General features: G+C 52.2%; 54 non-coding genes across 54 annotated transcripts; 11 read left to right on the top strand and 43 right to left on the bottom strand.

Moving 5' to 3' along the window:
• Positions 1-131: 131 nt before the first annotated feature.
• Trnag-gcc (transfer RNA glycine (anticodon GCC)) lies at positions 132-202 on the bottom strand. Its single transcript has one exon. It is a non-coding gene; the product is annotated as a tRNA-Gly (tRNA).
• Positions 203-533: 331 nt separating this feature from the next.
• On the top strand, positions 534-605 carry Trnag-ucc (transfer RNA glycine (anticodon UCC)). Its single transcript has one exon. It is a non-coding gene; the product is annotated as a tRNA-Gly (tRNA).
• A 733-nt stretch (positions 606-1338) lies between these two features.
• On the bottom strand, positions 1339-1412 carry Trnai-aau (transfer RNA isoleucine (anticodon AAU)). Its single transcript has one exon. It is a non-coding gene; the product is annotated as a tRNA-Ile (tRNA).
• Positions 1413-1669: 257 nt separating this feature from the next.
• Positions 1670-1741, bottom strand: Trnae-uuc (transfer RNA glutamic acid (anticodon UUC)). The gene has a single exon. It is a non-coding gene; the product is annotated as a tRNA-Glu (tRNA).
• A 461-nt stretch (positions 1742-2202) lies between these two features.
• Trnam-cau (transfer RNA methionine (anticodon CAU)) lies at positions 2203-2275 on the bottom strand. The gene has a single exon. It is a non-coding gene; the product is annotated as a tRNA-Met (tRNA).
• Positions 2276-2567: 292 nt separating this feature from the next.
• Positions 2568-2638, bottom strand: Trnag-gcc (transfer RNA glycine (anticodon GCC)). Its single transcript has one exon. It is a non-coding gene; the product is annotated as a tRNA-Gly (tRNA).
• Positions 2639-2969: 331 nt separating this feature from the next.
• Positions 2970-3041, top strand: Trnag-ucc (transfer RNA glycine (anticodon UCC)). Its single transcript has one exon. It is a non-coding gene; the product is annotated as a tRNA-Gly (tRNA).
• A 733-nt stretch (positions 3042-3774) lies between these two features.
• On the bottom strand, positions 3775-3848 carry Trnai-aau (transfer RNA isoleucine (anticodon AAU)). Its single transcript has one exon. It is a non-coding gene; the product is annotated as a tRNA-Ile (tRNA).
• A 257-nt stretch (positions 3849-4105) lies between these two features.
• Trnae-uuc (transfer RNA glutamic acid (anticodon UUC)) lies at positions 4106-4177 on the bottom strand. Its single transcript has one exon. It is a non-coding gene; the product is annotated as a tRNA-Glu (tRNA).
• A 461-nt stretch (positions 4178-4638) lies between these two features.
• Positions 4639-4711, bottom strand: Trnam-cau (transfer RNA methionine (anticodon CAU)). The gene has a single exon. It is a non-coding gene; the product is annotated as a tRNA-Met (tRNA).
• A 292-nt stretch (positions 4712-5003) lies between these two features.
• Positions 5004-5074, bottom strand: Trnag-gcc (transfer RNA glycine (anticodon GCC)). The gene has a single exon. It is a non-coding gene; the product is annotated as a tRNA-Gly (tRNA).
• Positions 5075-5405: 331 nt separating this feature from the next.
• Trnag-ucc (transfer RNA glycine (anticodon UCC)) lies at positions 5406-5477 on the top strand. Its single transcript has one exon. It is a non-coding gene; the product is annotated as a tRNA-Gly (tRNA).
• A 723-nt stretch (positions 5478-6200) lies between these two features.
• On the bottom strand, positions 6201-6274 carry Trnai-aau (transfer RNA isoleucine (anticodon AAU)). Its single transcript has one exon. It is a non-coding gene; the product is annotated as a tRNA-Ile (tRNA).
• A 257-nt stretch (positions 6275-6531) lies between these two features.
• Positions 6532-6603, bottom strand: Trnae-uuc (transfer RNA glutamic acid (anticodon UUC)). Its single transcript has one exon. It is a non-coding gene; the product is annotated as a tRNA-Glu (tRNA).
• Positions 6604-7064: 461 nt separating this feature from the next.
• Positions 7065-7137, bottom strand: Trnam-cau (transfer RNA methionine (anticodon CAU)). The gene has a single exon. It is a non-coding gene; the product is annotated as a tRNA-Met (tRNA).
• Positions 7138-7429: 292 nt separating this feature from the next.
• Trnag-gcc (transfer RNA glycine (anticodon GCC)) lies at positions 7430-7500 on the bottom strand. Its single transcript has one exon. It is a non-coding gene; the product is annotated as a tRNA-Gly (tRNA).
• A 331-nt stretch (positions 7501-7831) lies between these two features.
• Positions 7832-7903, top strand: Trnag-ucc (transfer RNA glycine (anticodon UCC)). The gene has a single exon. It is a non-coding gene; the product is annotated as a tRNA-Gly (tRNA).
• Positions 7904-8636: 733 nt separating this feature from the next.
• Positions 8637-8710, bottom strand: Trnai-aau (transfer RNA isoleucine (anticodon AAU)). Its single transcript has one exon. It is a non-coding gene; the product is annotated as a tRNA-Ile (tRNA).
• A 257-nt stretch (positions 8711-8967) lies between these two features.
• Positions 8968-9039, bottom strand: Trnae-uuc (transfer RNA glutamic acid (anticodon UUC)). The gene has a single exon. It is a non-coding gene; the product is annotated as a tRNA-Glu (tRNA).
• Positions 9040-9500: 461 nt separating this feature from the next.
• Positions 9501-9573, bottom strand: Trnam-cau (transfer RNA methionine (anticodon CAU)). The gene has a single exon. It is a non-coding gene; the product is annotated as a tRNA-Met (tRNA).
• A 292-nt stretch (positions 9574-9865) lies between these two features.
• On the bottom strand, positions 9866-9936 carry Trnag-gcc (transfer RNA glycine (anticodon GCC)). Its single transcript has one exon. It is a non-coding gene; the product is annotated as a tRNA-Gly (tRNA).
• Positions 9937-10267: 331 nt separating this feature from the next.
• On the top strand, positions 10268-10339 carry Trnag-ucc (transfer RNA glycine (anticodon UCC)). The gene has a single exon. It is a non-coding gene; the product is annotated as a tRNA-Gly (tRNA).
• Positions 10340-11072: 733 nt separating this feature from the next.
• Trnai-aau (transfer RNA isoleucine (anticodon AAU)) lies at positions 11073-11146 on the bottom strand. The gene has a single exon. It is a non-coding gene; the product is annotated as a tRNA-Ile (tRNA).
• Positions 11147-11403: 257 nt separating this feature from the next.
• Positions 11404-11475, bottom strand: Trnae-uuc (transfer RNA glutamic acid (anticodon UUC)). The gene has a single exon. It is a non-coding gene; the product is annotated as a tRNA-Glu (tRNA).
• A 461-nt stretch (positions 11476-11936) lies between these two features.
• Positions 11937-12009, bottom strand: Trnam-cau (transfer RNA methionine (anticodon CAU)). Its single transcript has one exon. It is a non-coding gene; the product is annotated as a tRNA-Met (tRNA).
• A 292-nt stretch (positions 12010-12301) lies between these two features.
• Trnag-gcc (transfer RNA glycine (anticodon GCC)) lies at positions 12302-12372 on the bottom strand. The gene has a single exon. It is a non-coding gene; the product is annotated as a tRNA-Gly (tRNA).
• A 331-nt stretch (positions 12373-12703) lies between these two features.
• Trnag-ucc (transfer RNA glycine (anticodon UCC)) lies at positions 12704-12775 on the top strand. The gene has a single exon. It is a non-coding gene; the product is annotated as a tRNA-Gly (tRNA).
• Positions 12776-13508: 733 nt separating this feature from the next.
• On the bottom strand, positions 13509-13582 carry Trnai-aau (transfer RNA isoleucine (anticodon AAU)). The gene has a single exon. It is a non-coding gene; the product is annotated as a tRNA-Ile (tRNA).
• Positions 13583-13839: 257 nt separating this feature from the next.
• Trnae-uuc (transfer RNA glutamic acid (anticodon UUC)) lies at positions 13840-13911 on the bottom strand. The gene has a single exon. It is a non-coding gene; the product is annotated as a tRNA-Glu (tRNA).
• A 461-nt stretch (positions 13912-14372) lies between these two features.
• Trnam-cau (transfer RNA methionine (anticodon CAU)) lies at positions 14373-14445 on the bottom strand. The gene has a single exon. It is a non-coding gene; the product is annotated as a tRNA-Met (tRNA).
• Positions 14446-14737: 292 nt separating this feature from the next.
• Positions 14738-14808, bottom strand: Trnag-gcc (transfer RNA glycine (anticodon GCC)). The gene has a single exon. It is a non-coding gene; the product is annotated as a tRNA-Gly (tRNA).
• Positions 14809-15139: 331 nt separating this feature from the next.
• Trnag-ucc (transfer RNA glycine (anticodon UCC)) lies at positions 15140-15211 on the top strand. Its single transcript has one exon. It is a non-coding gene; the product is annotated as a tRNA-Gly (tRNA).
• Positions 15212-15944: 733 nt separating this feature from the next.
• Trnai-aau (transfer RNA isoleucine (anticodon AAU)) lies at positions 15945-16018 on the bottom strand. Its single transcript has one exon. It is a non-coding gene; the product is annotated as a tRNA-Ile (tRNA).
• Positions 16019-16275: 257 nt separating this feature from the next.
• On the bottom strand, positions 16276-16347 carry Trnae-uuc (transfer RNA glutamic acid (anticodon UUC)). The gene has a single exon. It is a non-coding gene; the product is annotated as a tRNA-Glu (tRNA).
• A 461-nt stretch (positions 16348-16808) lies between these two features.
• On the bottom strand, positions 16809-16881 carry Trnam-cau (transfer RNA methionine (anticodon CAU)). The gene has a single exon. It is a non-coding gene; the product is annotated as a tRNA-Met (tRNA).
• Positions 16882-17173: 292 nt separating this feature from the next.
• Positions 17174-17244, bottom strand: Trnag-gcc (transfer RNA glycine (anticodon GCC)). Its single transcript has one exon. It is a non-coding gene; the product is annotated as a tRNA-Gly (tRNA).
• Positions 17245-17575: 331 nt separating this feature from the next.
• On the top strand, positions 17576-17647 carry Trnag-ucc (transfer RNA glycine (anticodon UCC)). The gene has a single exon. It is a non-coding gene; the product is annotated as a tRNA-Gly (tRNA).
• Positions 17648-18380: 733 nt separating this feature from the next.
• Positions 18381-18454, bottom strand: Trnai-aau (transfer RNA isoleucine (anticodon AAU)). The gene has a single exon. It is a non-coding gene; the product is annotated as a tRNA-Ile (tRNA).
• A 257-nt stretch (positions 18455-18711) lies between these two features.
• Positions 18712-18783, bottom strand: Trnae-uuc (transfer RNA glutamic acid (anticodon UUC)). Its single transcript has one exon. It is a non-coding gene; the product is annotated as a tRNA-Glu (tRNA).
• Positions 18784-19244: 461 nt separating this feature from the next.
• Trnam-cau (transfer RNA methionine (anticodon CAU)) lies at positions 19245-19317 on the bottom strand. The gene has a single exon. It is a non-coding gene; the product is annotated as a tRNA-Met (tRNA).
• A 292-nt stretch (positions 19318-19609) lies between these two features.
• Positions 19610-19680, bottom strand: Trnag-gcc (transfer RNA glycine (anticodon GCC)). The gene has a single exon. It is a non-coding gene; the product is annotated as a tRNA-Gly (tRNA).
• Positions 19681-20011: 331 nt separating this feature from the next.
• Trnag-ucc (transfer RNA glycine (anticodon UCC)) lies at positions 20012-20083 on the top strand. Its single transcript has one exon. It is a non-coding gene; the product is annotated as a tRNA-Gly (tRNA).
• Positions 20084-20816: 733 nt separating this feature from the next.
• Positions 20817-20890, bottom strand: Trnai-aau (transfer RNA isoleucine (anticodon AAU)). The gene has a single exon. It is a non-coding gene; the product is annotated as a tRNA-Ile (tRNA).
• Positions 20891-21147: 257 nt separating this feature from the next.
• Trnae-uuc (transfer RNA glutamic acid (anticodon UUC)) lies at positions 21148-21219 on the bottom strand. Its single transcript has one exon. It is a non-coding gene; the product is annotated as a tRNA-Glu (tRNA).
• Positions 21220-21680: 461 nt separating this feature from the next.
• On the bottom strand, positions 21681-21753 carry Trnam-cau (transfer RNA methionine (anticodon CAU)). Its single transcript has one exon. It is a non-coding gene; the product is annotated as a tRNA-Met (tRNA).
• A 292-nt stretch (positions 21754-22045) lies between these two features.
• On the bottom strand, positions 22046-22116 carry Trnag-gcc (transfer RNA glycine (anticodon GCC)). Its single transcript has one exon. It is a non-coding gene; the product is annotated as a tRNA-Gly (tRNA).
• A 331-nt stretch (positions 22117-22447) lies between these two features.
• On the top strand, positions 22448-22519 carry Trnag-ucc (transfer RNA glycine (anticodon UCC)). Its single transcript has one exon. It is a non-coding gene; the product is annotated as a tRNA-Gly (tRNA).
• Positions 22520-23252: 733 nt separating this feature from the next.
• Trnai-aau (transfer RNA isoleucine (anticodon AAU)) lies at positions 23253-23326 on the bottom strand. The gene has a single exon. It is a non-coding gene; the product is annotated as a tRNA-Ile (tRNA).
• A 257-nt stretch (positions 23327-23583) lies between these two features.
• Trnae-uuc (transfer RNA glutamic acid (anticodon UUC)) lies at positions 23584-23655 on the bottom strand. The gene has a single exon. It is a non-coding gene; the product is annotated as a tRNA-Glu (tRNA).
• A 461-nt stretch (positions 23656-24116) lies between these two features.
• Trnam-cau (transfer RNA methionine (anticodon CAU)) lies at positions 24117-24189 on the bottom strand. The gene has a single exon. It is a non-coding gene; the product is annotated as a tRNA-Met (tRNA).
• A 292-nt stretch (positions 24190-24481) lies between these two features.
• On the bottom strand, positions 24482-24552 carry Trnag-gcc (transfer RNA glycine (anticodon GCC)). The gene has a single exon. It is a non-coding gene; the product is annotated as a tRNA-Gly (tRNA).
• A 331-nt stretch (positions 24553-24883) lies between these two features.
• Positions 24884-24955, top strand: Trnag-ucc (transfer RNA glycine (anticodon UCC)). Its single transcript has one exon. It is a non-coding gene; the product is annotated as a tRNA-Gly (tRNA).
• Positions 24956-25688: 733 nt separating this feature from the next.
• Trnai-aau (transfer RNA isoleucine (anticodon AAU)) lies at positions 25689-25762 on the bottom strand. Its single transcript has one exon. It is a non-coding gene; the product is annotated as a tRNA-Ile (tRNA).
• Positions 25763-26019: 257 nt separating this feature from the next.
• Positions 26020-26091, bottom strand: Trnae-uuc (transfer RNA glutamic acid (anticodon UUC)). The gene has a single exon. It is a non-coding gene; the product is annotated as a tRNA-Glu (tRNA).
• Between the last annotated feature and the right edge of the window lie 39 nt (positions 26092-26130).

The following is a 26130-nucleotide window of genomic DNA, read 5'->3' as shown; positions in this document are numbered from 1 at the left end:
AGTCCAAACGAGAAGACGTGCGCGCTGCGTGTTTGGCTGTTTCCACACGGAATCCCGCGGTCCATTCTCGTGGCCCACGCACTTCGAGTGCGAAAGACTCGCAGCACCACTATCGGGGAAAAACAAAATGATGCATCGGCCGGGAATCGAACCCGGGCCGCCCGCGTGGCAGGCGAGCATTCTACCACTTAACCACCGATGCCCAGCTAGTTCGCAGCTTCCTTGTGCTTTCCGCGGCAGACGTCTGAAGGGAAAGTGGGACTGCCGTCCAGCGCCGTGGCATCCTCTCGAGAGAATGCTACAAACGCTGAATCCTGCGCTGCACTGCTTAAAAATGACGCCCGAACGCGATCGTCTTAGTAGTGTTGCGGCGCACGCACGCGACGACTCTTGCCAAAGGACGCGAAATGTGCGTAGAGACGCTGTCTGGATGCGCTCGCCTACCCCGTAATGCGCCTACGGCTGCGACCACCTTCGGCCGCCGCCGACAGGCGGGAAGCAGACACAGCGCGGCGTGCGCGGAGGAAAACGGTGCGGTGGTGGTGTAATGGTCAGCATAGTTGCCTTCCAAGCAGTTGATCCGGGTTCGATTCCCGGCCACCGCAGCTTGCGTTTTACTTCTGCGTATGAGTACTTTTGCCACGCGTCCTTAAATTAATGTTTCTTTCCCCCTCTTACTCGCTGCAGGCCACCCTATATTGTGTGCGTCGATTCCGCTTGAGTCTCGACTTGTCTCGACTTTGCTCGGCTGACGCGAGAGCTGACGCTCTCCAATCGGCCTATATCAGAAGGACTAGCACGCGAAACGACTGAGAGAGGTATGGCGAGGCGGGCACAACATTACTTATGCCTCAAGTAAAGACCTGCTGCCTGTTATCGTGCATTGTGTGATTTTACATGTTCTGTCAGACAAATTCAGTTTTATTACTAGTACATTTCTTTTTTTCTTTGTTGAAAATTTTACAACACGCTCCTTCATTTCACTGTGGCCGCACGGCGCGACTTGGCATACCGAGAGCCAAAACGTGGCGCCAGTGCCCTTGACCGAATAGCGCTGCAGCTCCGAAACCGACGAGAAAAGAGAAATACGAATTGAAACTGTCGGCAGCGCCATGTGTTCGCAGGCGGTCACCCGCCCAAGCACTGACAACGCCCAGCGTCGCGCAGTAGCGGTGATCGGACGAGAAACAGTGTGTTCAGCGTGCTGTGACCTGTGAAGTGTTTTAGCGCGTCCCGACAAGTCGCTTTCGGGTCCCCTATCTGCTCCCACACGATTTCTTAGTCACCACACTTCCCCGCCGAAATAGGCGTTGCCGTTTTGAAATAGAAAAATCGTATTGGCCCGTGGGGGGATCGAACCCACGACCTTCGCGTTATTAGCACGACGCTCTAACCAACTGAGCTAACGGGCCTCGGTGCACACTGTCTTCCAGCACTTAGAGGGAGTAGCTCTGCGTATTTACAGGTAACATTTGTATGGTAGCAGTCCAACAGTGGACCAGCGTCTCTCCTCCCTTTATTCCGCTGCTCGTAGTAATTTCATTGCGTGCCCGTTTCTCTCGACTGTTTTCAGCTCACGTTTATGAACCAGTAGCTATAACGCGAGGAGGACGTGAAACAGCATTTCGCTCTGTCCAAACTTGTCGTGATTTGTTCCGAAAAAATTACATTCCGGTACCGGGAATCGAACCCGGGCCTCCTGGGTGAAAGCCAGGTATCCTAGCCACTAGACCACACCGGACGCGCACACTTCTTTCGGGGTTTACACCCCCTCCAGTGGCTTTCCGTGTCGCACTTTCCCTGTTTGCCACCATCTTTTCGCGCTCCCATGCCGAGGCGCGCATGGCAAAAGTCACAGTCCGTTGCTTTTGGCCTCGTTGTTACAGGGGTAGGAGGAAAAGCAAACCTGTGAGTAGTAATATTTGTTTACTTATTTCGCAAGTAAAGACCTGCAGCCTGTCATTATACAGGTATAGCAGGCCATACACTGTGTGACTTCACATGTTATATCATACGAAATTCAGTTTTAGTACTAGTACATTTTTTCTTGAAAATTTCACAAAAGAACTGCATGTAGTAATAACGGGAAGTAAGCATTTTCACGCTGAGTTGTTGAAACCTTGTGGATAACAAACTGCAAGCTGTTTTGCTCCTTCGCAACCCCAGAGCCGTCAATTCAGCTGTGAACGAAAGTAAATTTAATGCCCCGGGTGAGGATCGAACTCACGACCTTAAGATTATGAGACTTACGCGCTGCCTACTGCGCTACCGAGGCACGTGATTGCCAAACCTTCTGGAATCTCGGCAAGTAGCAAATACTAGTGGTAGAGAGTCTGCACTTGCTGGCTCATTTTTTCTGTTACTACACGTGCATTCCCAGCGCTGCAGACAACTTGCGATGCTAGGCCGACGCCAGTATGTACAATAGCACGCAGGAGTCCAAACGAGAAGACGTGCGCGCTGCGTGTTTGGCTGTTTCCACACGGAATCCCGCGGTCCATTCTCGTGGCCCACGCACTTCGAGTGCGAAAGACTCGCAGCACCACTATCGGGGAAAAACAAAATGATGCATCGGCCGGGAATCGAACCCGGGCCGCCCGCGTGGCAGGCGAGCATTCAACCACTTAACCACCGATGCCCAGCTAGTTCGCAGCTTCCTTGTGCTTTCCGCGGCAGACGTCTGAAGGGAAAGTGGGACTGCCGTCCAGCGCCGTGGCATCCTCTCGAGAGAATGCTACAAACGCTGAATCCTGCGCTGCACTGCTTAAAAATGACGCCCGAACGCGATCGTCTTAGTAGTGTTGCGGCGCACGCACGCGACGACTCTTGCCAAAGGACGCGAAATGTGCGTAGAGACGCTGTCTGGATGCGCTCGCCTACCCCGTAATGCGCCTACTGCTGCGACCACCTTCGGCCGCCGCCGACAGGCGGGAAGCAGACACAGCGCGGCGTGCGCAGAGGAAAACGGTGCGGTGGTGGTGTAATGGTCAGCATAGTTGCCTTCCAAGCAGTTGATCCGGGTTCGATTCCCGGCCACCGCAGCTTGCGTTTTACTTCTGCGTATGAGTACTTTTGCCACGCGTCCTTAAATTAATGTTTCTTTCCCCCTCTTACTCGCTGCAGGCCACCCTATATTGTGTGCGTCGATTCCGCTTGAGTCTCGACTTGTCTCGACTTTGCTCGGCTGACGCGAGAGCTGACGCTCTCCAATCGGCCTATATCAGAAGGACTAGCACGCGAAACGACTGAGAGAGGTATGGCGAGGCGGGCACAACATTACTTATGCCTCAAGTAAAGACCTGCTGCCTGTTATCGTGCATTGTGTGATTTTACATGTTCTGTCAGACAAATTCAGTTTTATTACTAGTACATTTCTTTTTTTCTTTGTTGAAAATTTTACAACACGCTCCTTCATTTCACTGTGGCCGCACGGCGCGACTTGGCATACCGAGAGCCAAAACGTGGCGCCAGTGCCCTTGACCGAATAGCGCTGCAGCTCCGAAACCGACGAGAAAAGAGAAATACGAATTGAAACTGTCGGCAGCGCCATGTGTTCGCAGGCGGTCACCCGCCCAAGCACTGACAACGCCCAGCGTCGCGCAGTAGCGGTGATCGGACGAGAAACAGTGTGTTCAGCGTGCTGTGACCTGTGAAGTGTTTTAGCGCGTCCCGACAAGTCGCTTTCGGGTCCCCTATCTGCTCCCACACGATTTCTTAGTCACCACACTTCCCCGCCGAAATAGGCGTTGCCGTTTTGAAATAGAAAAATCGTATTGGCCCGTGGGGGGATCGAACCCACGACCTTCGCGTTATTAGCACGACGCTCTAACCAACTGAGCTAACGGGCCTCGGTGCACACTGTCTTCCAGCACTTAGAGGGAGTAGCTCTGCGTATTTACAGGTAACATTTGTATGGTAGTAGTCCAACAGTGGACCAGCGTCTCTCCTCCCTTTATTCCGCTGCTCGTAGTAATTTCATTGCGTGCCCGTTTCTCTCGACTGTTTTCAGCTCACGTTTATGAACCAGTAGCTATAACGCGAGGAGGACGTGAAACAGCATTTCGCTCTGTCCAAACTTGTCGTGATTTGTTCCGAAAAAATTACATTCCGGTACCGGGAATCGAACCCGGGCCTCCTGGGTGAAAGCCAGGTATCCTAGCCACTAGACCACACCGGACGCGCACACTTCTTTCGGGGTTTACACCCCCTCCAGTGGCTTTCCGTGTCGCACTTTCCCTGTTTGCCACCATCTTTTCGCGCTCCCATGCCGAGGCGCGCATGGCAAAAGTCACAGTCCGTTGCTTTTGGCCTCGTTGTTACAGGGGTAGGAGGAAAAGCAAACCTGTGAGTAGTAATATTTGTTTACTTATTTCGCAAGTAAAGACCTGCAGCCTGTCATTATACAGGTATAGCAGGCCATACACTGTGTGACTTTACATGTTATATCATACGAAATTCAGTTTTAGTACTAGTACATTTTTTCTTGAAAATTTCACAAAAGAACTGCATGTAGTAATAACAGGAAGTAAGCATTTTCACGCTGAGTTGTTGAAACCTTGTGGATAACAAACTGCAAGCTGTTTTGCTCCTTCGCAACCCCAGAGCCGTCAATTCAGCTGTGAACGAAAGTAAATTAAATGCCCCGGGTGAGGATCGAACTCACGACCTTAAGATTATGAGACTTACGCGCTGCCTACTGCGCTACCGAGGCACGTGATTGCCAAACCTTCTGGAATCTCGGCAAGTAGCAAATACTAGTGGTAGAGAGTCTGCACTTGCTGGCTCATTTTTTCTGTTACTACACGTGCATTCCCAGCGCTGCAGACAACTTGCGATGCTAGGCCGACGCCAGTATGTACAATAGCACGCAGGAGTCCAAACGAGAAGACGTGCGCGCTGCGTGTTTGGCTGTTTCCACACGGAATCCCGCGGTCCATTCTCGTGGCCCACGCACTTCGAGTGCGAAAGACTCGCAGCACCACTATCGGGGAAAAACAAAATGATGCATCGGCCGGGAATCGAACCCGGGCCGCCCGCGTGGCAGGCGAGCATTCTACCACTGAACCACCGATGCCCAGCTAGTTCGCAGCTTCCTTGTGCTTTCCGCGGCAGACGTCTGAAGGGAAAGTGGGACTGCCGTCCAGCGCCGTGGCATCCTCTCGAGAGAATGCTACAAACGCTGAATCCTGCGCTGCACTGCTTAAAAATGACGCCCGAACGCGATCGTCTTAGTAGTGTTGCGGCGCACGCACGCGACGACTCTTGCCAAAGGACGCGAAATGTGCGTAGAGACGCTGTCTGGATGCGCTCGCCTACCCCGTAATGCGCCTACTGCTGCGACCACCTTCGGCCGCCGCCGACAGGCGGGAAGCAGACACAGCGCGGCGTGCGCAGAGGAAAACGGTGCGGTGGTGGTGTAATGGTCAGCATAGTTGCCTTCCAAGCAGTTGATCCGGGTTCGATTCCCGGCCACCGCAGCTTGCGTTTTACTTCTGCGTATGAGTACTTTTGCCACGCGTCCTTAAATTAATGTTTCTTTCCCCCTCTTACTCGCTGCAGGCCACCCTATATTGTGTGCGTCGATTCCGCTTGAGTCTCGACTTGTCTCGACTTTGCTCGGCTGACGCGAGAGCTGACGCTCTCCAATCGGCCTATATCAGAAGGACTAGCACGCGAAACGACTGAGAGAGGTATGGCGAGGCGGGCACAACATTACTTATGCCTCAAGTAAAGACCTGCTGCCTGTTATCGTGCATTGTGTGATTTTACATGTTCTGTCAGACAAATTCAGTTTTATTACTAGTACATTTCTTTTTTTCTTTGTTGAAAATTTTACAACACGCTCCTTCATTTCACTGTGGCCGCACGGCGCGACTTGGCATACCGAGAGCAGCCAGTGCCCTTGACCGAATAGCGCTGCAGCTCCGAAACCGACGAGAAAAGAGAAATACGAATTGAAACTGTCGGCAGCGCCATGTGTTCGCAGGCGGTCACCCGCCCAAGCACTGACAACGCCCAGCGTCGCGCAGTAGCGGTGATCGGACGAGAAACAGTGTGTTCAGCGTGCTGTGACCTGTGAAGTGTTTTAGCGCGTCCCGACAAGTCGCTTTCGGGTCCCCTATCTGCTCCCACACGATTTCTTAGTCACCACACTTCCCCGCCGAAATAGGCGTTGCCGTTTTGAAATAGAAAAATCGTATTGGCCCGTGGGGGGATCGAACCCACGACCTTCGCGTTATTAGCACGACGCTCTAACCAACTGAGCTAACGGGCCTCGGTGCACACTGTCTTCCAGCACTTAGAGGGAGTAGCTCTGCGTATTTACAGGTAACATTTGTATGGTAGCAGTCCAACAGTGGACCAGCGTCTCTCCTCCCTTTATTCCGCTGCTCGTAGTAATTTCATTGCGTGCCCGTTTCTCTCGACTGTTTTCAGCTCACGTTTATGAACCAGTAGCTATAACGCGAGGAGGACGTGAAACAGCATTTCGCTCTGTCCAAACTTGTCGTGATTTGTTCCGAAAAAATTACATTCCGGTACCGGGAATCGAACCCGGGCCTCCTGGGTGAAAGCCAGGTATCCTAGCCACTAGACCACACCGGACGCGCACACTTCTTTCGGGGTTTACACCCCCTCCAGTGGCTTTCCGTGTCGCACTTTCCCTGTTTGCCACCATCTTTTCGCGCTCCCATGCCGAGGCGCGCATGGCAAAAGTCACAGTCCGTTGCTTTTGGCCTCGTTGTTACAGGGGTAGGAGGAAAAGCAAACCTGTGAGTAGTAATATTTGTTTACTTATTTCGCAAGTAAAGACCTGCAGCCTGTCATTATACAGGTATAGCAGGCCATACACTGTGTGACTTTACATGTTATATCATACGAAATTCAGTTTTAGTACTAGTACATTTTTTCTTGAAAATTTCACAAAAGAACTGCATGTAGTAATAACAGGAAGTAAGCATTTTCACGCTGAGTTGTTGAAACCTTGTGGATAACAAACTGCAAGCTGTTTTGCTCCTTCGCAACCCCAGAGCCGTCAATTCAGCTGTGAACGAAAGTAAATTAAATGCCCCGGGTGAGGATCGAACTCACGACCTTAAGATTATGAGACTTACGCGCTGCCTACTGCGCTACCGAGGCACGTGATTGCCAAACCTTCTGGAATCTCGGCAAGTAGCAAATACTAGTGGTAGAGAGTCTGCACTTGCTGGCTCATTTTTTCTGTTACTACACGTGCATTCCCAGCGCTGCAGACAACTTGCGATGCTAGGCCGACGCCAGTATGTACAATAGCACGCAGGAGTCCAAACGAGAAGACGTGCGCGCTGCGTGTTTGGCTGTTTCCACACGGAATCCCGCGGTCCATTCTCGTGGCCCACGCACTTCGAGTGCGAAAGACTCGCAGCACCACTATCGGGGAAAAACAAAATGATGCATCGGCCGGGAATCGAACCCGGGCCGCCCGCGTGGCAGGCGAGCATTCTACCACTGAACCACCGATGCCCAGCTAGTTCGCAGCTTCCTTGTGCTTTCCGCGGCAGACGTCTGAAGGGAAAGTGGGACTGCCGTCCAGCGCCGTGGCATCCTCTCGAGAGAATGCTACAAACGCTGAATCCTGCGCTGCACTGCTTAAAAATGACGCCCGAACGCGATCGTCTTAGTAGTGTTGCGGCGCACGCACGCGACGACTCTTGCCAAAGGACGCGAAATGTGCGTAGAGACGCTGTCTGGATGCGCTCGCCTACCCCGTAATGCGCCTACTGCTGCGACCACCTTCGGCCGCCGCCGACAGGCGGGAAGCAGACACAGCGCGGCGTGCGCAGAGGAAAACGGTGCGGTGGTGGTGTAATGGTCAGCATAGTTGCCTTCCAAGCAGTTGATCCGGGTTCGATTCCCGGCCACCGCAGCTTGCGTTTTACTTCTGCGTATGAGTACTTTTGCCACGCGTCCTTAAATTAATGTTTCTTTCCCCCTCTTACTCGCTGCAGGCCACCCTATATTGTGTGCGTCGATTCCGCTTGAGTCTCGACTTGTCTCGACTTTGCTCGGCTGACGCGAGAGCTGACGCTCTCCAATCGGCCTATATCAGAAGGACTAGCACGCGAAACGACTGAGAGAGGTATGGCGAGGCGGGCACAACATTACTTATGCCTCAAGTAAAGACCTGCTGCCTGTTATCGTGCATTGTGTGATTTTACATGTTCTGTCAGACAAATTCAGTTTTATTACTAGTACATTTCTTTTTTTCTTTGTTGAAAATTTTACAACACGCTCCTTCATTTCACTGTGGCCGCACGGCGCGACTTGGCATACCGAGAGCCAAAACGTGGCGCCAGTGCCCTTGACCGAATAGCGCTGCAGCTCCGAAACCGACGAGAAAAGAGAAATACGAATTGAAACTGTCGGCAGCGCCATGTGTTCGCAGGCGGTCACCCGCCCAAGCACTGACAACGCCCAGCGTCGCGCAGTAGCGGTGATCGGACGAGAAACAGTGTGTTCAGCGTGCTGTGACCTGTGAAGTGTTTTAGCGCGTCCCGACAAGTCGCTTTCGGGTCCCCTATCTGCTCCCACACGATTTCTTAGTCACCACACTTCCCCGCCGAAATAGGCGTTGCCGTTTTGAAATAGAAAAATCGTATTGGCCCGTGGGGGGATCGAACCCACGACCTTCGCGTTATTAGCACGACGCTCTAACCAACTGAGCTAACGGGCCTCGGTGCACACTGTCTTCCAGCACTTAGAGGGAGTAGCTCTGCGTATTTACAGGTAACATTTGTATGGTAGCAGTCCAACAGTGGACCAGCGTCTCTCCTCCCTTTATTCCGCTGCTCGTAGTAATTTCATTGCGTGCCCGTTTCTCTCGACTGTTTTCAGCTCACGTTTATGAACCAGTAGCTATAACGCGAGGAGGACGTGAAACAGCATTTCGCTCTGTCCAAACTTGTCGTGATTTGTTCCGAAAAAATTACATTCCGGTACCGGGAATCGAACCCGGGCCTCCTGGGTGAAAGCCAGGTATCCTAGCCACTAGACCACACCGGACGCGCACACTTCTTTCGGGGTTTACACCCCCTCCAGTGGCTTTCCGTGTCGCACTTTCCCTGTTTGCCACCATCTTTTCGCGCTCCCATGCCGAGGCGCGCATGGCAAAAGTCACAGTCCGTTGCTTTTGGCCTCGTTGTTACAGGGGTAGGAGGAAAAGCAAACCTGTGAGTAGTAATATTTGTTTACTTATTTCGCAAGTAAAGACCTGCAGCCTGTCATTATACAGGTATAGCAGGCCATACACTGTGTGACTTCACATGTTATATCATACGAAATTCAGTTTTAGTACTAGTACATTTTTTCTTGAAAATTTCACAAAAGAACTGCATGTAGTAATAACGGGAAGTAAGCATTTTCACGCTGAGTTGTTGAAACCTTGTGGATAACAAACTGCAAGCTGTTTTGCTCCTTCGCAACCCCAGAGCCGTCAATTCAGCTGTGAACGAAAGTAAATTAAATGCCCCGGGTGAGGATCGAACTCACGACCTTAAGATTATGAGACTTACGCGCTGCCTACTGCGCTACCGAGGCACGTGATTGCCAAACCTTCTGGAATCTCGGCAAGTAGCAAATACTAGTGGTAGAGAGTCTGCACTTGCTGGCTCATTTTTTCTGTTACTACACGTGCATTCCCAGCGCTGCAGACAACTTGCGATGCTAGGCCGACGCCAGTATGTACAATAGCACGCAGGAGTCCAAACGAGAAGACGTGCGCGCTGCGTGTTTGGCTGTTTCCACACGGAATCCCGCGGTCCATTCTCGTGGCCCACGCACTTCGAGTGCGAAAGACTCGCAGCACCACTATCGGGGAAAAACAAAATGATGCATCGGCCGGGAATCGAACCCGGGCCGCCCGCGTGGCAGGCGAGCATTCTACCACTTAACCACCGATGCCCAGCTAGTTCGCAGCTTCCTTGTGCTTTCCGCGGCAGACGTCTGAAGGGAAAGTGGGACTGCCGTCCAGCGCCGTGGCATCCTCTCGAGAGAATGCTACAAACGCTGAATCCTGCGCTGCACTGCTTAAAAATGACGCCCGAACGCGATCGTCTTAGTAGTGTTGCGGCGCACGCACGCGACGACTCTTGCCAAAGGACGCGAAATGTGCGTAGAGACGCTGTCTGGATGCGCTCGCCTACCCCGTAATGCGCCTACGGCTGCGACCACCTTCGGCCGCCGCCGACAGGCGGGAAGCAGACACAGCGCGGCGTGCGCGGAGGAAAACGGTGCGGTGGTGGTGTAATGGTCAGCATAGTTGCCTTCCAAGCAGTTGATCCGGGTTCGATTCCCGGCCACCGCAGCTTGCGTTTTACTTCTGCGTATGAGTACTTTTGCCACGCGTCCTTAAATTAATGTTTCTTTCCCCCTCTTACTCGCTGCAGGCCACCCTATATTGTGTGCGTCGATTCCGCTTGAGTCTCGACTTGTCTCGACTTTGCTCGGCTGACGCGAGAGCTGACGCTCTCCAATCGGCCTATATCAGAAGGACTAGCACGCGAAACGACTGAGAGAGGTATGGCGAGGCGGGCACAACATTACTTATGCCTCAAGTAAAGACCTGCTGCCTGTTATCGTGCATTGTGTGATTTTACATGTTCTGTCAGACAAATTCAGTTTTATTACTAGTACATTTCTTTTTTTCTTTGTTGAAAATTTTACAACACGCTCCTTCATTTCACTGTGGCCGCACGGCGCGACTTGGCATACCGAGAGCCAAAACGTGGCGCCAGTGCCCTTGACCGAATAGCGCTGCAGCTCCGAAACCGACGAGAAAAGAGAAATACGAATTGAAACTGTCGGCAGCGCCATGTGTTCGCAGGCGGTCACCCGCCCAAGCACTGACAACGCCCAGCGTCGCGCAGTAGCGGTGATCGGACGAGAAACAGTGTGTTCAGCGTGCTGTGACCTGTGAAGTGTTTTAGCGCGTCCCGACAAGTCGCTTTCGGGTCCCCTATCTGCTCCCACACGATTTCTTAGTCACCACACTTCCCCGCCGAAATAGGCGTTGCCGTTTTGAAATAGAAAAATCGTATTGGCCCGTGGGGGGATCGAACCCACGACCTTCGCGTTATTAGCACGACGCTCTAACCAACTGAGCTAACGGGCCTCGGTGCACACTGTCTTCCAGCACTTAGAGGGAGTAGCTCTGCGTATTTACAGGTAACATTTGTATGGTAGCAGTCCAACAGTGGACCAGCGTCTCTCCTCCCTTTATTCCGCTGCTCGTAGTAATTTCATTGCGTGCCCGTTTCTCTCGACTGTTTTCAGCTCACGTTTATGAACCAGTAGCTATAACGCGAGGAGGACGTGAAACAGCATTTCGCTCTGTCCAAACTTGTCGTGATTTGTTCCGAAAAAATTACATTCCGGTACCGGGAATCGAACCCGGGCCTCCTGGGTGAAAGCCAGGTATCCTAGCCACTAGACCACACCGGACGCGCACACTTCTTTCGGGGTTTACACCCCCTCCAGTGGCTTTCCGTGTCGCACTTTCCCTGTTTGCCACCATCTTTTCGCGCTCCCATGCCGAGGCGCGCATGGCAAAAGTCACAGTCCGTTGCTTTTGGCCTCGTTGTTACAGGGGTAGGAGGAAAAGCAAACCTGTGAGTAGTAATATTTGTTTACTTATTTCGCAAGTAAAGACCTGCAGCCTGTCATTATACAGGTATAGCAGGCCATACACTGTGTGACTTCACATGTTATATCATACGAAATTCAGTTTTAGTACTAGTACATTTTTTCTTGAAAATTTCACAAAAGAACTGCATGTAGTAATAACGGGAAGTAAGCATTTTCACGCTGAGTTGTTGAAACCTTGTGGATAACAAACTGCAAGCTGTTTTGCTCCTTCGCAACCCCAGAGCCGTCAATTCAGCTGTGAACGAAAGTAAATTTAATGCCCCGGGTGAGGATCGAACTCACGACCTTAAGATTATGAGACTTACGCGCTGCCTACTGCGCTACCGAGGCACGTGATTGCCAAACCTTCTGGAATCTCGGCAAGTAGCAAATACTAGTGGTAGAGAGTCTGCACTTGCTGGCTCATTTTTTCTGTTACTACACGTGCATTCCCAGCGCTGCAGACAACTTGCGATGCTAGGCCGACGCCAGTATGTACAATAGCACGCAGGAGTCCAAACGAGAAGACGTGCGCGCTGCGTGTTTGGCTGTTTCCACACGGAATCCCGCGGTCCATTCTCGTGGCCCACGCACTTCGAGTGCGAAAGACTCGCAGCACCACTATCGGGGAAAAACAAAATGATGCATCGGCCGGGAATCGAACCCGGGCCGCCCGCGTGGCAGGCGAGCATTCTACCACTTAACCACCGATGCCCAGCTAGTTCGCAGCTTCCTTGTGCTTTCCGCGGCAGACGTCTGAAGGGAAAGTGGGACTGCCGTCCAGCGCCGTGGCATCCTCTCGAGAGAATGCTACAAACGCTGAATCCTGCGCTGCACTGCTTAAAAATGACGCCCGAACGCGATCGTCTTAGTAGTGTTGCGGCGCACGCACGCGACGACTCTTGCCAAAGGACGCGAAATGTGCGTAGAGACGCTGTCTGGATGCGCTCGCCTACCCCGTAATGCGCCTACTGCTGCGACCACCTTCGGCCGCCGCCGACAGGCGGGAAGCAGACACAGCGCGGCGTGCGCAGAGGAAAACGGTGCGGTGGTGGTGTAATGGTCAGCATAGTTGCCTTCCAAGCAGTTGATCCGGGTTCGATTCCCGGCCACCGCAGCTTGCGTTTTACTTCTGCGTATGAGTACTTTTGCCACGCGTCCTTAAATTAATGTTTCTTTCCCCCTCTTACTCGCTGCAGGCCACCCTATATTGTGTGCGTCGATTCCGCTTGAGTCTCGACTTGTCTCGACTTTGCTCGGCTGACGCGAGAGCTGACGCTCTCCAATCGGCCTATATCAGAAGGACTAGCACGCGAAACGACTGAGAGAGGTATGGCGAGGCGGGCACAACATTACTTATGCCTCAAGTAAAGACCTGCTGCCTGTTATCGTGCATTGTGTGATTTTACATGTTCTGTCAGACAAATTCAGTTTTATTACTAGTACATTTCTTTTTTTCTTTGTTGAAAATTTTACAACACGCTCCTTCATTTCACTGTGGCCGCACGGCGCGACTTGGCATACCGAGAGCCAAAACGTGGCGCCAGTGCCCTTGACCGAATAGCGCTGCAGCTCCGAAACCGACGAGAAAAGAGAAATACGAATTGAAACTGTCGGCAGCGCCATGTGTTCGCAGGCGGTCACCCGCCCAAGCACTGACAACGCCCAGCGTCGCGCAGTAGCGGTGATCGGACGAGAAACAGTGTGTTCAGCGTGCTGTGACCTGTGAAGTGTTTTAGCGCGTCCCGACAAGTCGCTTTCGGGTCCCCTATCTGCTCCCACACGATTTCTTAGTCACCACACTTCCCCGCCGAAATAGGCGTTGCCGTTTTGAAATAGAAAAATCGTATTGGCCCGTGGGGGGATCGAACCCACGACCTTCGCGTTATTAGCACGACGCTCTAACCAACTGAGCTAACGGGCCTCGGTGCACACTGTCTTCCAGCACTTAGAGGGAGTAGCTCTGCGTATTTACAGGTAACATTTGTATGGTAGCAGTCCAACAGTGGACCAGCGTCTCTCCTCCCTTTATTCCGCTGCTCGTAGTAATTTCATTGCGTGCCCGTTTCTCTCGACTGTTTTCAGCTCACGTTTATGAACCAGTAGCTATAACGCGAGGAGGACGTGAAACAGCATTTCGCTCTGTCCAAACTTGTCGTGATTTGTTCCGAAAAAATTACATTCCGGTACCGGGAATCGAACCCGGGCCTCCTGGGTGAAAGCCAGGTATCCTAGCCACTAGACCACACCGGACGCGCACACTTCTTTCGGGGTTTACACCCCCTCCAGTGGCTTTCCGTGTCGCACTTTCCCTGTTTGCCACCATCTTTTCGCGCTCCCATGCCGAGGCGCGCATGGCAAAAGTCACAGTCCGTTGCTTTTGGCCTCGTTGTTACAGGGGTAGGAGGAAAAGCAAACCTGTGAGTAGTAATATTTGTTTACTTATTTCGCAAGTAAAGACCTGCAGCCTGTCATTATACAGGTATAGCAGGCCATACACTGTGTGACTTCACATGTTATATCATACGAAATTCAGTTTTAGTACTAGTACATTTTTTCTTGAAAATTTCACAAAAGAACTGCATGTAGTAATAACGGGAAGTAAGCATTTTCACGCTGAGTTGTTGAAACCTTGTGGATAACAAACTGCAAGCTGTTTTGCTCCTTCGCAACCCCAGAGCCGTCAATTCAGCTGTGAACGAAAGTAAATTAAATGCCCCGGGTGAGGATCGAACTCACGACCTTAAGATTATGAGACTTACGCGCTGCCTACTGCGCTACCGAGGCACGTGATTGCCAAACCTTCTGGAATCTCGGCAAGTAGCAAATACTAGTGGTAGAGAGTCTGCACTTGCTGGCTCATTTTTTCTGTTACTACACGTGCATTCCCAGCGCTGCAGACAACTTGCGATGCTAGGCCGACGCCAGTATGTACAATAGCACGCAGGAGTCCAAACGAGAAGACGTGCGCGCTGCGTGTTTGGCTGTTTCCACACGGAATCCCGCGGTCCATTCTCGTGGCCCACGCACTTCGAGTGCGAAAGACTCGCAGCACCACTATCGGGGAAAAACAAAATGATGCATCGGCCGGGAATCGAACCCGGGCCGCCCGCGTGGCAGGCGAGCATTCTACCACTGAACCACCGATGCCCAGCTAGTTCGCAGCTTCCTTGTGCTTTCCGCGGCAGACGTCTGAAGGGAAAGTGGGACTGCCGTCCAGCGCCGTGGCATCCTCTCGAGAGAATGCTACAAACGCTGAATCCTGCGCTGCACTGCTTAAAAATGACGCCCGAACGCGATCGTCTTAGTAGTGTTGCGGCGCACGCACGCGACGACTCTTGCCAAAGGACGCGAAATGTGCGTAGAGACGCTGTCTGGATGCGCTCGCCTACCCCGTAATGCGCCTACTGCTGCGACCACCTTCGGCCGCCGCCGACAGGCGGGAAGCAGACACAGCGCGGCGTGCGCAGAGGAAAACGGTGCGGTGGTGGTGTAATGGTCAGCATAGTTGCCTTCCAAGCAGTTGATCCGGGTTCGATTCCCGGCCACCGCAGCTTGCGTTTTACTTCTGCGTATGAGTACTTTTGCCACGCGTCCTTAAATTAATGTTTCTTTCCCCCTCTTACTCGCTGCAGGCCACCCTATATTGTGTGCGTCGATTCCGCTTGAGTCTCGACTTGTCTCGACTTTGCTCGGCTGACGCGAGAGCTGACGCTCTCCAATCGGCCTATATCAGAAGGACTAGCACGCGAAACGACTGAGAGAGGTATGGCGAGGCGGGCACAACATTACTTATGCCTCAAGTAAAGACCTGCTGCCTGTTATCGTGCATTGTGTGATTTTACATGTTCTGTCAGACAAATTCAGTTTTATTACTAGTACATTTCTTTTTTTCTTTGTTGAAAATTTTACAACACGCTCCTTCATTTCACTGTGGCCGCACGGCGCGACTTGGCATACCGAGAGCCAAAACGTGGCGCCAGTGCCCTTGACCGAATAGCGCTGCAGCTCCGAAACCGACGAGAAAAGAGAAATACGAATTGAAACTGTCGGCAGCGCCATGTGTTCGCAGGCGGTCACCCGCCCAAGCACTGACAACGCCCAGCGTCGCGCAGTAGCGGTGATCGGACGAGAAACAGTGTGTTCAGCGTGCTGTGACCTGTGAAGTGTTTTAGCGCGTCCCGACAAGTCGCTTTCGGGTCCCCTATCTGCTCCCACACGATTTCTTAGTCACCACACTTCCCCGCCGAAATAGGCGTTGCCGTTTTGAAATAGAAAAATCGTATTGGCCCGTGGGGGGATCGAACCCACGACCTTCGCGTTATTAGCACGACGCTCTAACCAACTGAGCTAACGGGCCTCGGTGCACACTGTCTTCCAGCACTTAGAGGGAGTAGCTCTGCGTATTTACAGGTAACATTTGTATGGTAGCAGTCCAACAGTGGACCAGCGTCTCTCCTCCCTTTATTCCGCTGCTCGTAGTAATTTCATTGCGTGCCCGTTTCTCTCGACTGTTTTCAGCTCACGTTTATGAACCAGTAGCTATAACGCGAGGAGGACGTGAAACAGCATTTCGCTCTGTCCAAACTTGTCGTGATTTGTTCCGAAAAAATTACATTCCGGTACCGGGAATCGAACCCGGGCCTCCTGGGTGAAAGCCAGGTATCCTAGCCACTAGACCACACCGGACGCGCACACTTCTTTCGGGGTTTACACCCCCTCCAGTGGCTTTCCGTGTCGCACTTTCCCTGTTTGCCACCATCTTTTCGCGCTCCCATGCCGAGGCGCGCATGGCAAAAGTCACAGTCCGTTGCTTTTGGCCTCGTTGTTACAGGGGTAGGAGGAAAAGCAAACCTGTGAGTAGTAATATTTGTTTACTTATTTCGCAAGTAAAGACCTGCAGCCTGTCATTATACAGGTATAGCAGGCCATACACTGTGTGACTTTACATGTTATATCATACGAAATTCAGTTTTAGTACTAGTACATTTTTTCTTGAAAATTTCACAAAAGAACTGCATGTAGTAATAACAGGAAGTAAGCATTTTCACGCTGAGTTGTTGAAACCTTGTGGATAACAAACTGCAAGCTGTTTTGCTCCTTCGCAACCCCAGAGCCGTCAATTCAGCTGTGAACGAAAGTAAATTAAATGCCCCGGGTGAGGATCGAACTCACGACCTTAAGATTATGAGACTTACGCGCTGCCTACTGCGCTACCGAGGCACGTGATTGCCAAACCTTCTGGAATCTCGGCAAGTAGCAAATACTAGTGGTAGAGAGTCTGCACTTGCTGGCTCATTTTTTCTGTTACTACACGTGCATTCCCAGCGCTGCAGACAACTTGCGATGCTAGGCCGACGCCAGTATGTACAATAGCACGCAGGAGTCCAAACGAGAAGACGTGCGCGCTGCGTGTTTGGCTGTTTCCACACGGAATCCCGCGGTCCATTCTCGTGGCCCACGCACTTCGAGTGCGAAAGACTCGCAGCACCACTATCGGGGAAAAACAAAATGATGCATCGGCCGGGAATCGAACCCGGGCCGCCCGCGTGGCAGGCGAGCATTCTACCACTGAACCACCGATGCCCAGCTAGTTCGCAGCTTCCTTGTGCTTTCCGCGGCAGACGTCTGAAGGGAAAGTGGGACTGCCGTCCAGCGCCGTGGCATCCTCTCGAGAGAATGCTACAAACGCTGAATCCTGCGCTGCACTGCTTAAAAATGACGCCCGAACGCGATCGTCTTAGTAGTGTTGCGGCGCACGCACGCGACGACTCTTGCCAAAGGACGCGAAATGTGCGTAGAGACGCTGTCTGGATGCGCTCGCCTACCCCGTAATGCGCCTACTGCTGCGACCACCTTCGGCCGCCGCCGACAGGCGGGAAGCAGACACAGCGCGGCGTGCGCAGAGGAAAACGGTGCGGTGGTGGTGTAATGGTCAGCATAGTTGCCTTCCAAGCAGTTGATCCGGGTTCGATTCCCGGCCACCGCAGCTTGCGTTTTACTTCTGCGTATGAGTACTTTTGCCACGCGTCCTTAAATTAATGTTTCTTTCCCCCTCTTACTCGCTGCAGGCCACCCTATATTGTGTGCGTCGATTCCGCTTGAGTCTCGACTTGTCTCGACTTTGCTCGGCTGACGCGAGAGCTGACGCTCTCCAATCGGCCTATATCAGAAGGACTAGCACGCGAAACGACTGAGAGAGGTATGGCGAGGCGGGCACAACATTACTTATGCCTCAAGTAAAGACCTGCTGCCTGTTATCGTGCATTGTGTGATTTTACATGTTCTGTCAGACAAATTCAGTTTTATTACTAGTACATTTCTTTTTTTCTTTGTTGAAAATTTTACAACACGCTCCTTCATTTCACTGTGGCCGCACGGCGCGACTTGGCATACCGAGAGCCAAAACGTGGCGCCAGTGCCCTTGACCGAATAGCGCTGCAGCTCCGAAACCGACGAGAAAAGAGAAATACGAATTGAAACTGTCGGCAGCGCCATGTGTTCGCAGGCGGTCACCCGCCCAAGCACTGACAACGCCCAGCGTCGCGCAGTAGCGGTGATCGGACGAGAAACAGTGTGTTCAGCGTGCTGTGACCTGTGAAGTGTTTTAGCGCGTCCCGACAAGTCGCTTTCGGGTCCCCTATCTGCTCCCACACGATTTCTTAGTCACCACACTTCCCCGCCGAAATAAGCGTTGCCGTTTTGAAATAGAAAAATCGTATTGGCCCGTGGGGGGATCGAACCCACGACCTTCGCGTTATTAGCACGACGCTCTAACCAACTGAGCTAACGGGCCTCGGTGCACACTGTCTTCCAGCACTTAGAGGGAGTAGCTCTGCGTATTTACAGGTAACATTTGTATGGTAGCAGTCCAACAGTGGACCAGCGTCTCTCCTCCCTTTATTCCGCTGCTCGTAGTAATTTCATTGCGTGCCCGTTTCTCTCGACTGTTTTCAGCTCACGTTTATGAACCAGTAGCTATAACGCGAGGAGGACGTGAAACAGCATTTCGCTCTGTCCAAACTTGTCGTGATTTGTTCCGAAAAAATTACATTCCGGTACCGGGAATCGAACCCGGGCCTCCTGGGTGAAAGCCAGGTATCCTAGCCACTAGACCACACCGGACGCGCACACTTCTTTCGGGGTTTACACCCCCTCCAGTGGCTTTCCGTGTCGCACTTTCCCTGTTTGCCACCATCTTTTCGCGCTCCCATGCCGAGGCGCGCATGGCAAAAGTCACAGTCCGTTGCTTTTGGCCTCGTTGTTACAGGGGTAGGAGGAAAAGCAAACCTGTGAGTAGTAATATTTGTTTACTTATTTCGCAAGTAAAGACCTGCAGCCTGTCATTATACAGGTATAGCAGGCCATACACTGTGTGACTTTACATGTTATATCATACGAAATTCAGTTTTAGTACTAGTACATTTTTTCTTGAAAATTTCACAAAAGAACTGCATGTAGTAATAACAGGAAGTAAGCATTTTCACGCTGAGTTGTTGAAACCTTGTGGATAACAAACTGCAAGCTGTTTTGCTCCTTCGCAACCCCAGAGCCGTCAATTCAGCTGTGAACGAAAGTAAATTAAATGCCCCGGGTGAGGATCGAACTCACGACCTTAAGATTATGAGACTTACGCGCTGCCTACTGCGCTACCGAGGCACGTGATTGCCAAACCTTCTGGAATCTCGGCAAGTAGCAAATACTAGTGGTAGAGAGTCTGCACTTGCTGGCTCATTTTTTCTGTTACTACACGTGCATTCCCAGCGCTGCAGACAACTTGCGATGCTAGGCCGACGCCAGTATGTACAATAGCACGCAGGAGTCCAAACGAGAAGACGTGCGCGCTGCGTGTTTGGCTGTTTCCACACGGAATCCCGCGGTCCATTCTCGTGGCCCACGCACTTCGAGTGCGAAAGACTCGCAGCACCACTATCGGGGAAAAACAAAATGATGCATCGGCCGGGAATCGAACCCGGGCCGCCCGCGTGGCAGGCGAGCATTCTACCACTGAACCACCGATGCCCAGCTAGTTCGCAGCTTCCTTGTGCTTTCCGCGGCAGACGTCTGAAGGGAAAGTGGGACTGCCGTCCAGCGCCGTGGCATCCTCTCGAGAGAATGCTACAAACGCTGAATCCTGCGCTGCACTGCTTAAAAATGACGCCCGAACGCGATCGTCTTAGTAGTGTTGCGGCGCACGCACGCGACGACTCTTGCCAAAGGACGCGAAATGTGCGTAGAGACGCTGTCTGGATGCGCTCGCCTACCCCGTAATGCGCCTACTGCTGCGACCACCTTCGGCCGCCGCCGACAGGCGGGAAGCAGACACAGCGCGGCGTGCGCAGAGGAAAACGGTGCGGTGGTGGTGTAATGGTCAGCATAGTTGCCTTCCAAGCAGTTGATCCGGGTTCGATTCCCGGCCACCGCAGCTTGCGTTTTACTTCTGCGTATGAGTACTTTTGCCACGCGTCCTTAAATTAATGTTTCTTTCCCCCTCTTACTCGCTGCAGGCCACCCTATATTGTGTGCGTCGATTCCGCTTGAGTCTCGACTTGTCTCGACTTTGCTCGGCTGACGCGAGAGCTGACGCTCTCCAATCGGCCTATATCAGAAGGACTAGCACGCGAAACGACTGAGAGAGGTATGGCGAGGCGGGCACAACATTACTTATGCCTCAAGTAAAGACCTGCTGCCTGTTATCGTGCATTGTGTGATTTTACATGTTCTGTCAGACAAATTCAGTTTTATTACTAGTACATTTCTTTTTTTCTTTGTTGAAAATTTTACAACACGCTCCTTCATTTCACTGTGGCCGCACGGCGCGACTTGGCATACCGAGAGCCAAAACGTGGCGCCAGTGCCCTTGACCGAATAGCGCTGCAGCTCCGAAACCGACGAGAAAAGAGAAATACGAATTGAAACTGTCGGCAGCGCCATGTGTTCGCAGGCGGTCACCCGCCCAAGCACTGACAACGCCCAGCGTGGCGCAGTAGCGGTGATCGGACGAGAAACAGTGTGTTCAGCGTGCTGTGACCTGTGAAGTGTTTTAGCGCGTCCCGACAAGTCGCTTTCGGGTCCCCTATCTGCTCCCACACGATTTCTTAGTCACCACACTTCCCCGCCGAAATAGGCGTTGCCGTTTTGAAATAGAAAAATCGTATTGGCCCGTGGGGGGATCGAACCCACGACCTTCGCGTTATTAGCACGACGCTCTAACCAACTGAGCTAACGGGCCTCGGTGCACACTGTCTTCCAGCACTTAGAGGGAGTAGCTCTGCGTATTTACAGGTAACATTTGTATGGTAGCAGTCCAACAGTGGACCAGCGTCTCTCCTCCCTTTATTCCGCTGCTCGTAGTAATTTCATTGCGTGCCCGTTTCTCTCGACTGTTTTCAGCTCACGTTTATGAACCAGTAGCTATAACGCGAGGAGGACGTGAAACAGCATTTCGCTCTGTCCAAACTTGTCGTGATTTGTTCCGAAAAAATTACATTCCGGTACCGGGAATCGAACCCGGGCCTCCTGGGTGAAAGCCAGGTATCCTAGCCACTAGACCACACCGGACGCGCACACTTCTTTCGGGGTTTACACCCCCTCCAGTGGCTTTCCGTGTCGCACTTTCCCTGTTTGCCACCATCTTTTCGCGCTCCCATGCCGAGGCGCGCATGGCAAAAGTCACAGTCCGTTGCTTTTGGCCTCGTTGTTACAGGGGTAGGAGGAAAAGCAAACCTGTGAGTAGTAATATTTGTTTACTTATTTCGCAAGTAAAGACCTGCAGCCTGTCATTATACAGGTATAGCAGGCCATACACTGTGTGACTTTACATGTTATATCATACGAAATTCAGTTTTAGTACTAGTACATTTTTTCTTGAAAATTTCACAAAAGAACTGCATGTAGTAATAACAGGAAGTAAGCATTTTCACGCTGAGTTGTTGAAACCTTGTGGATAACAAACTGCAAGCTGTTTTGCTCCTTCGCAACCCCAGAGCCGTCAATTCAGCTGTGAACGAAAGTAAATTAAATGCCCCGGGTGAGGATCGAACTCACGACCTTAAGATTATGAGACTTACGCGCTGCCTACTGCGCTACCGAGGCACGTGATTGCCAAACCTTCTGGAATCTCGGCAAGTAGCAAATACTAGTGGTAGAGAGTCTGCACTTGCTGGCTCATTTTTTCTGTTACTACACGTGCATTCCCAGCGCTGCAGACAACTTGCGATGCTAGGCCGACGCCAGTATGTACAATAGCACGCAGGAGTCCAAACGAGAAGACGTGCGCGCTGCGTGTTTGGCTGTTTCCACACGGAATCCCGCGGTCCATTCTCGTGGCCCACGCACTTCGAGTGCGAAAGACTCGCAGCACCACTATCGGGGAAAAACAAAATGATGCATCGGCCGGGAATCGAACCCGGGCCGCCCGCGTGGCAGGCGAGCATTCTACCACTGAACCACCGATGCCCAGCTAGTTCGCAGCTTCCTTGTGCTTTCCGCGGCAGACGTCTGAAGGGAAAGTGGGACTGCCGTCCAGCGCCGTGGCATCCTCTCGAGAGAATGCTACAAACGCTGAATCCTGCGCTGCACTGCTTAAAAATGACGCCCGAACGCGATCGTCTTAGTAGTGTTGCGGCGCACGCACGCGACGACTCTTGCCAAAGGACGCGAAATGTGCGTAGAGACGCTGTCTGGATGCGCTCGCCTACCCCGTAATGCGCCTACTGCTGCGACCACCTTCGGCCGCCGCCGACAGGCGGGAAGCAGACACAGCGCGGCGTGCGCAGAGGAAAACGGTGCGGTGGTGGTGTAATGGTCAGCATAGTTGCCTTCCAAGCAGTTGATCCGGGTTCGATTCCCGGCCACCGCAGCTTGCGTTTTACTTCTGCGTATGAGTACTTTTGCCACGCGTCCTTAAATTAATGTTTCTTTCCCCCTCTTACTCGCTGCAGGCCACCCTATATTGTGTGCGTCGATTCCGCTTGAGTCTCGACTTGTCTCGACTTTGCTCGGCTGACGCGAGAGCTGACGCTCTCCAATCGGCCTATATCAGAAGGACTAGCACGCGAAACGACTGAGAGAGGTATGGCGAGGCGGGCACAACATTACTTATGCCTCAAGTAAAGACCTGCTGCCTGTTATCGTGCATTGTGTGATTTTACATGTTCTGTCAGACAAATTCAGTTTTATTACTAGTACATTTCTTTTTTTCTTTGTTGAAAATTTTACAACACGCTCCTTCATTTCACTGTGGCCGCACGGCGCGACTTGGCATACCGAGAGCCAAAACGTGGCGCCAGTGCCCTTGACCGAATAGCGCTGCAGCTCCGAAACCGACGAGAAAAGAGAAATACGAATTGAAACTGTCGGCAGCGCCATGTGTTCGCAGGCGGTCACCCGCCCAAGCACTGACAACGCCCAGCGTCGCGCAGTAGCGGTGATCGGACGAGAAACAGTGTGTTCAGCGTGCTGTGACCTGTGAAGTGTTTTAGCGCGTCCCGACAAGTCGCTTTCGGGTCCCCTATCTGCTCCCACACGATTTCTTAGTCACCACACTTCCCCGCCGAAATAGGCGTTGCCGTTTTGAAATAGAAAAATCGTATTGGCCCGTGGGGGGATCGAACCCACGACCTTCGCGTTATTAGCACGACGCTCTAACCAACTGAGCTAACGGGCCTCGGTGCACACTGTCTTCCAGCACTTAGAGGGAGTAGCTCTGCGTATTTACAGGTAACATTTGTATGGTAGCAGTCCAACAGTGGACCAGCGTCTCTCCTCCCTTTATTCCGCTGCTCGTAGTAATTTCATTGCGTGCCCGTTTCTCTCGACTGTTTTCAGCTCACGTTTATGAACCAGTAGCTATAACGCGAGGAGGACGTGAAACAGCATTTCGCTCTGTCCAAACTTGTCGTGATTTGTTCCGAAAAAATTACATTCCGGTACCGGGAATCGAACCCGGGCCTCCTGGGTGAAAGCCAGGTATCCTAGCCACTAGACCACACCGGACGCGCACACTTCTTTCGGGGTTTACACCCCCTCCAGTGGCTTTCCGTGTCGCACTTTCCCTGTTTGCCACCATCTTTTCGCGCTCCCATGCCGAGGCGCGCATGGCAAAAGTCACAGTCCGTTGCTTTTGGCCTCGTTGTTACAGGGGTAGGAGGAAAAGCAAACCTGTGAGTAGTAATATTTGTTTACTTATTTCGCAAGTAAAGACCTGCAGCCTGTCATTATACAGGTATAGCAGGCCATACACTGTGTGACTTTACATGTTATATCATACGAAATTCAGTTTTAGTACTAGTACATTTTTTCTTGAAAATTTCACAAAAGAACTGCATGTAGTAATAACAGGAAGTAAGCATTTTCACGCTGAGTTGTTGAAACCTTGTGGATAACAAACTGCAAGCTGTTTTGCTCCTTCGCAACCCCAGAGCCGTCAATTCAGCTGTGAACGAAAGTAAATTAAATGCCCCGGGTGAGGATCGAACTCACGACCTTAAGATTATGAGACTTACGCGCTGCCTACTGCGCTACCGAGGCACGTGATTGCCAAACCTTCTGGAATCTCGGCAAGTAGCAAATACTAGTGGTAGAGAGTCTGCACTTGCTGGCTCATTTTTTCTGTTACTACACGTGCATTCCCAGCGCTGCAGACAACTTGCGATGCTAGGCCGACGCCAGTATGTACAATAGCACGCAGGAGTCCAAACGAGAAGACGTGCGCGCTGCGTGTTTGGCTGTTTCCACACGGAATCCCGCGGTCCATTCTCGTGGCCCACGCACTTCGAGTGCGAAAGACTCGCAGCACCACTATCGGGGAAAAACAAAATGATGCATCGGCCGGGAATCGAACCCGGGCCGCCCGCGTGGCAGGCGAGCATTCTACCACTGAACCACCGATGCCCAGCTAGTTCGCAGCTTCCTTGTGCTTTCCGCGGCAGACGTCTGAAGGGAAAGTGGGACTGCCGTCCAGCGCCGTGGCATCCTCTCGAGAGAATGCTACAAACGCTGAATCCTGCGCTGCACTGCTTAAAAATGACGCCCGAACGCGATCGTCTTAGTAGTGTTGCGGCGCACGCACGCGACGACTCTTGCCAAAGGACGCGAAATGTGCGTAGAGACGCTGTCTGGATGCGCTCGCCTACCCCGTAATGCGCCTACTGCTGCGACCACCTTCGGCCGCCGCCGACAGGCGGGAAGCAGACACAGCGCGGCGTGCGCAGAGGAAAACGGTGCGGTGGTGGTGTAATGGTCAGCATAGTTGCCTTCCAAGCAGTTGATCCGGGTTCGATTCCCGGCCACCGCAGCTTGCGTTTTACTTCTGCGTATGAGTACTTTTGCCACGCGTCCTTAAATTAATGTTTCTTTCCCCCTCTTACTCGCTGCAGGCCACCCTATATTGTGTGCGTCGATTCCGCTTGAGTCTCGACTTGTCTCGACTTTGCTCGGCTGACGCGAGAGCTGACGCTCTCCAATCGGCCTATATCAGAAGGACTAGCACGCGAAACGACTGAGAGAGGTATGGCGAGGCGGGCACAACATTACTTATGCCTCAAGTAAAGACCTGCTGCCTGTTATCGTGCATTGTGTGATTTTACATGTTCTGTCAGACAAATTCAGTTTTATTACTAGTACATTTCTTTTTTTCTTTGTTGAAAATTTTACAACACGCTCCTTCATTTCACTGTGGCCGCACGGCGCGACTTGGCATACCGAGAGCCAAAACGTGGCGCCAGTGCCCTTGACCGAATAGCGCTGCAGCTCCGAAACCGACGAGAAAAGAGAAATACGAATTGAAACTGTCGGCAGCGCCATGTGTTCGCAGGCGGTCACCCGCCCAAGCACTGACAACGCCCAGCGTCGCGCAGTAGCGGTGATCGGACGAGAAACAGTGTGTTCAGCGTGCTGTGACCTGTGAAGTGTTTTAGCGCGTCCCGACAAGTCGCTTTCGGGTCCCCTATCTGCTCCCACACGATTTCTTAGTCACCACACTTCCCCGCCGAAATAGGCGTTGCCGTTTTGAAATAGAAAAATCGTATTGGCCCGTGGGGGGATCGAACCCACGACCTTCGCGTTATTAGCACGACGCTCTAACCAACTGAGCTAACGGGCCTCGGTGCACACTGTCTTCCAGCACTTAGAGGGAGTAGCTCTGCGTATTTACAGGTAACATTTGTATGGTAGCAGTCCAACAGTGGACCAGCGTCTCTCCTCCCTTTATTCCGCTGCTCGTAGTAATTTCATTGCGTGCCCGTTTCTCTCGACTGTTTTCAGCTCACGTTTATGAACCAGTAGCTATAACGCGAGGAGGACGTGAAACAGCATTTCGCTCTGTCCAAACTTGTCGTGATTTGTTCCGAAAAAATTACATTCCGGTACCGGGAATCGAACCCGGGCCTCCTGGGTGAAAGCCAGGTATCCTAGCCACTAGACCACACCGGACGCGCACACTTCTTTCGGGGTTTACACCCCCTCCAGTGG

The sequence above is a fragment of the Schistocerca gregaria genome, chromosome 2 (assembly GCF_023897955.1).
Source record: "Schistocerca gregaria isolate iqSchGreg1 chromosome 2, iqSchGreg1.2, whole genome shotgun sequence".
NCBI lineage: Eukaryota > Metazoa > Arthropoda > Insecta > Orthoptera > Acrididae > Schistocerca > Schistocerca gregaria.
This window is presented reverse-complemented; position numbering and strand designations above follow the sequence as displayed.